Consider the following 6,000-nt stretch of genomic DNA (forward strand, 5'->3'; position numbering starts at 1 on the left):
CCTGTTGTTTCCCTGTGTGTCCCAATCTCCTCTTCTTATAAGGAGACCAGTTGGATTGGATTAGGCCCTACCTTAAAAGTCTCATTTTAACATAATTATCTCTTTAAAAGCCCTATATCCAAATCAGCTCACATACTGAAGTACTGGCAGATAAGGCTTCAACATACAGATTTTGGGGAGACACAATTCAGCCTGCATATATGCACAAAAAAACCTGATTTTCCATAGAAATATCAAATATTTTGTATAGGTCAGTATTTTAGGAGAATCAATTATAGATTGTTAAAACTATTGAAAACTTATCTCTGGTATTTGTGACATATATATCTTTAACACACATTTAAAATATAAGAACTAGTATTACACAAGATCATTAAAACATAAATTCTATGAATGTCAGACAAGGAGAATGCTAAAAGCATCACATTTTTAGAATATCATTTGAGTAACTTCAGACAAAGGTAATTTTTTTATATGATATCAACAATGATAGTGGAAATAACAATTTTTTTTAAAGGTTCAGTTTCTATCTACTCATTATTTCCTTCAGGAAGGAAAATCTGCAAAGCCACTTCCTGCTAGTTCATGTTCTAGTAAAATGTTTTTAGTGCTGAAATTCTTACATGCAAGCCTCTTGGGAAATGCCCTAGCAGGAGGCAAGTCATACTAAATCCTAATGTGTTGTATGCACTCTGGCTTTCAAGGTACCAAAAGATGGAGTTTGCCTTGGAAAGAGATTGTATTGTAACCTAGCATGCCCTCAAATTATACATTATTTCTCTGCCGTTCAGCCTTTACTTGAGATGCTGCAGGATGTGCAATGTTGCCGCTTGCTTCAATTGAGTATCAGGTGCATCATATAAATAAATCACAAGTGGGGAGCTAGTGTTTGTACTGATTTTCCATTGCTTACTATCTGAAGGAAATAATAGAAACATATGTTCCCAAGCCTATTGCTCAATATATGCACATAGTGAAGTTAAAATGTTTGGTTAGGAAATCAATATTGTTATACTAAGCATCAACTATGGTAAACTAGAAGAATTGTAAGAAGCTGTGAACTCACTTAAAATCAATGTGTATTCAAACTAGGGAGAAACAAAATAGATAAAACTACAACTTTAAATAGTAACCTAGGGAGAATTAACCAGCATCCCAGCTTTTCCACTGCAGGGAGAATCAATGAAACATACAAACAAATAATAGAAGCAATACAGTATTTGAGGTAGCATTAAGATTCACCTGCAGTAAATTTTAGGACAATGACTACTATGCAGTATTGGCAACTGTATTAAGGATCCTCTGTGCAATGAATATAATACCAAGCACAGAAAATAAATGAGAACATAGATTTAGAACTCTACCTGGCAAGAGTAACAGGATTTGAATAAAAGGTGGAAAAATATACTACTGTATGTTAGAATGACTTCTCTTAAAATATTGGAAATAAAACATATAAGATTGTCACCCAAAAGTTAAACTTTTAAATAAACACACCATGGTTTGTAGCATAAATATGCTAAGTTGCTTGAGTCTGAGAATAGATTCTAACACAATAAAAGGTATAACATATTTATGGTAGAAGTGTGTTGCTTAGAGAATAGAAGTGTGCCAATGAATGACAATCATGTAAAACACGAAGCTATAGAGCTCATTTTGACAATCATGTAAAACAAGAAGCTATAGAGCTCATTTAAGGTTATTGCTAGATAATGGTCTATGACTAATCCAAGTTCTGTTGAAGAAAATGGGGTCAAGTGGGTTAGCTTAAGTATGCCTGTTTTGAATCGATTCATCTGGGTTCAAATAATGGTTTGACCACCTCTTAACTATTCTGTGATGTTGGGATATTAACCTCTTTGGCCCTTAATATCTTCTTTCATCATAAAGTTTTTGTGAAATTAAAAGGTATAATCCATGTGGTTAACAAAAATTATCGCATTGCAAGGCACCACAATTGTTATTATCATTATTGGGAAGATCATCTCTAACTGGAAGTGAGTGCAAGATTTTACCTTCATATTCTCAGAAAGGCTCTGTCTAACCATGCTATCTAAATGACATCCATCCTTGTTGTTATCTTCCTTGGTACCTTACTTAATTTATTCACAATATTTATAAATTTGTCTCTTTAGATTATTTATATTATTTTTTTCTTTTGGGGGAGGAAGTTGCTTTTGTCTGCCTTTCTTTCTTTTTTCCCTCCCTCCCTCCCTCCCTTCTTTCCTTCCTTCCTTCCTTCCTTTTGTAGTCCTTCCTTAGAAAGTGAGCACCTTATGGGCAAACATTGTTCCCTGCTCCTACCACAAAGCCTGCCACATAGTAAGTGCTCAACGAATACTGGATGAATGAATCAAAAAATGGAAGATGTTCTAGCCAATGGACTTTGTTTACTTATATGTATTGGTAAGGTTGCTCCTATTTTGAAATTGATGTAATGTATTGTCTTAGCCTAATGCCAGCACTCTTTCTACAAGTGACAACCATTCTTATTTTACTGCAATATGTGACCAAATAAGAAGGTCGCATAATGCTTTCATGTGAAATTCCTTACAGAGTAGATAATTAGCAATTTGTGCCTGAAGTATTTGTGCTTCTGATTATTATTTGCTAGCCATAAAAGGAAAAACAAAGAATCAATTCGTAATTTTGTTGAATTGGTTAATGTTGGCCAAGTGTGCAGTATATGAACCTAACTGACCAGGTTTGAGCCCATCTTCAAACAGAGTAATTCTCCTGCACATATGCCCATTTTGTCCTTTGTTGAGGGACAAAGATGTGGAAACAACCCAAGTGCCCATCAATACATGAGTGGATTAATAAAATACAATGTGGTATATGTATACCATAGAGTACTACTCAGCTATAAGAAACAATGGTGATATAGCACCTCTTGTATTTTCCTGAATAGAGCTAGAACCCATTCTACTAAGTGAAGTATCCAAAGACTGGAAAAATAAGCACCACATGTACTCACTATCAAATTGGTTTCACTGATCATCACCTAAGAGCACATTTGGGAATAACATTAATGGGGTGTCAAGCAGATGTGCTGGGGGGGAGGGGACGGGGGTATACATACATAATGAGTGCGATGTGCACTCTCTGGGGAATGGACATGCTTGGGGGAATGGAAGCTCTGGGGAATGGAAGCTCTGACTCAGGGTGGGTGGAGGGGCAAGGGCAATATACATAACCTGAACATTTGTACCTCCATAATATGTTGAAATTAAAAAAGGTTATTAAACAAACAAATGACCACAACCTTTTAGAGCAAGCAGGAAAAACAAACCCTGAGGAAGGAGAAGAAACTATTTTCCAGAATTACCTCATTATAATACTCAAAATGTCCAGTTTGCAATAAAAATATGTAATGAAAAGAAACCGGAAAGTACAGCCCCTTCACAGGAGCAATCAACAGAAACTATCTCTGAGGAAACACAAACATTACACTTAATAGACAAAGATTTTAAATCAATATTATTAGTATGCTCAAAGAGCTAAAAAGAAACCAAGTACAGAGACTTAAAGGAAAACAGTAGGACAGCATATAAATGAATAGATAATATCAATAAAGAGAAATTATAAAGGAAAAAAAAAACAATTCTGTAGCCAAAAAGTACAATAACTGAAGTGAAAAATTTACTAGAGTAGTAATAGTAGATATGGAGAGACAGAGGAAAAAAATTTGCAAACGTGAAGATAGATCAATGTGAATGACCCAATGTGAGGAATAGAAGGATGAGAGAATGAAGAAAAATAAACAGAGCTAAGATACCTGTGGGACATTATGAAGAATACCAATATAAGCATAATGGAGTCCCAAAAAGAGTAGAGGAGAGAGAAAAAGGACAGAAAATATTCAAAGAAATAATAGATGAAAACTCCCAAATTTGATAAAAGACGTGAATCTACAAACACACTGAAACACATTATAATCACATTGTCAAAAGACAAAGGCAAAGAAAGGATCTCGAAAGCAGCAAGAGAAATGAACCATCATATTCACTTCTCTTGAGGGATACTCAATAAGACTAAAAGATATTTTCTCAGTAGAAACTACTGAAGTAAAAAGGCAGTAAAATGATATATTTAAAGTGGAGAAAGGAAAAATACCTGTTAGCCAAAAAGTCAATATTATTATATTTTTAGTTTGTAACTCCTCTTTTTTCCCTTATATTATTAAAAGACAAATGCAGGAAACAATAATCATACAGCTTTGTAAATGGGTACCAATGTATAAAGATAAAAATTGTGATGACAACAACATAAAGGAGAAGGGATAAAGTGGCATAGAAGCAGTGTTTATGTATACTTCTGAAGCTAAGTCATATTCATTCAAGATAGCTTATTGTAAACTTAAGAGCTTACCTGTAATCCTCAGGGTAACCACTAAGAAATAACTTCAAAATACACATAAAAGAGAATGAGAAAATAATAAAATGATACACTACAAAAAAAATCAATTAAACACAAATGAAGTCAGTAGCAGAGGAAAGGAAAAAACACAGACAACATATAACAAACACATCAAAATGAAAGAAGTAAGCTCTTCCTTATCTGTGGTTACTTTAAATGGAAATAGATTAATTTCTCTAATTAAAAGGCAGAGATTTGAAGAATAGGTAATAAAACATCATTCAACTATATACTGTGTACAAGGAACTCATTTTGATGCAAAGGCACACAAACAGATTGAAAATGAAAGCATGGAAAAGATATTGCATGCCATTAGTGACCAAGAAAGAACTTAGATATGTACACTAATATCAGACAAACAGACTTTAAATCAAAAAGTTTTACAAGTGACTATAAAAGACATTATATACTGATAAGAGGGTCAGTCCATTAAGAAGATAAAACAATCATAAACATATTCACACCTAAAAAGGGGAGCTCTCAAATATATGACACACAAACTGACAGCATTGAAGGAAGAAATAGTTCTACAACAATAATTTGACACTTTGTTACCCCATTTCAATAATTGACAGAACAACTCAACAGAAGTTCAATAAGTTAACAATATTTTAATAACACTATAAATCAATTAGATCTAATTGATATATATCAAAAGCTCCATCCAAAACAGCAATATTATTCTCATTTTCTCATTTTTTTCAAGTGTACTTGGACATTCTCAAGAATAGCCCATATGTTACGGAAAAAGCATGTCTCAATAAATGTTAAAATATTTAAATATTTCAGTGTTTCTTCTACAAACACAATGAAATGGATGTAGAAATTAATAAAAGAAGAAAAACTGGACAATTCACAAGCTTGTAGAAATAAACAAAATATTCTTAATCAATGAATCAAAGAAGAAATCACAGGGGATATTTAAAAACATGTAGAGATGAATGAAAATGAAAACACATCATACCAAAACTTATAGGATGTAATAAAAATAATGCTCAGAGGGAAATTTATAGCTGTATATGTCTTTATTAACAAACAAGAAATCTCTCAAATGAATGACCTGACTTTATATTTTAGGGAACTAGAAAACAAGAGTAAGCTAAATCCAAAGACAGCAGAAGGAAGGATGTAATAAAGGTTAGGGCAGAAATTAATAAAGTGAAAATAGAAAAGCAATATAAAAATTGAATAAATTCAAAAGTTGGCTCTCTGAAAATTAATAAACATTTAACTAGATTGACTCAGAAAAGAGAGAGAAGACTGAAATAATCACATAGTCAAAATGTCCAGTATAGATAAATAAATATATTAATACAAATTATGGTATACACATACAATGGGATATTATTCAGTCATAAAAGGTGCTGATATCTGTTACAGCATGGGTGACTCTCAAAAATATGCTAAGTGAAAGAAGCCATGCCCAGAGTTCACATATAGTTTGAGTGAATTTATATGAGATATCTAGAATAGGTAAATCCATACAGACGGAAGTACATTGGTGGTTGCCATGGTGGTGGGGGTGGTAAATGGAGAGTGACAGCTTAATGAGTGCAAGGTTTCCTTGGGGGGATAATGAAA

Source organism: Lemur catta, chromosome 15 (assembly GCF_020740605.2).
Source record: "Lemur catta isolate mLemCat1 chromosome 15, mLemCat1.pri, whole genome shotgun sequence".
Taxonomy (NCBI): domain Eukaryota; kingdom Metazoa; phylum Chordata; class Mammalia; order Primates; family Lemuridae; genus Lemur; species Lemur catta.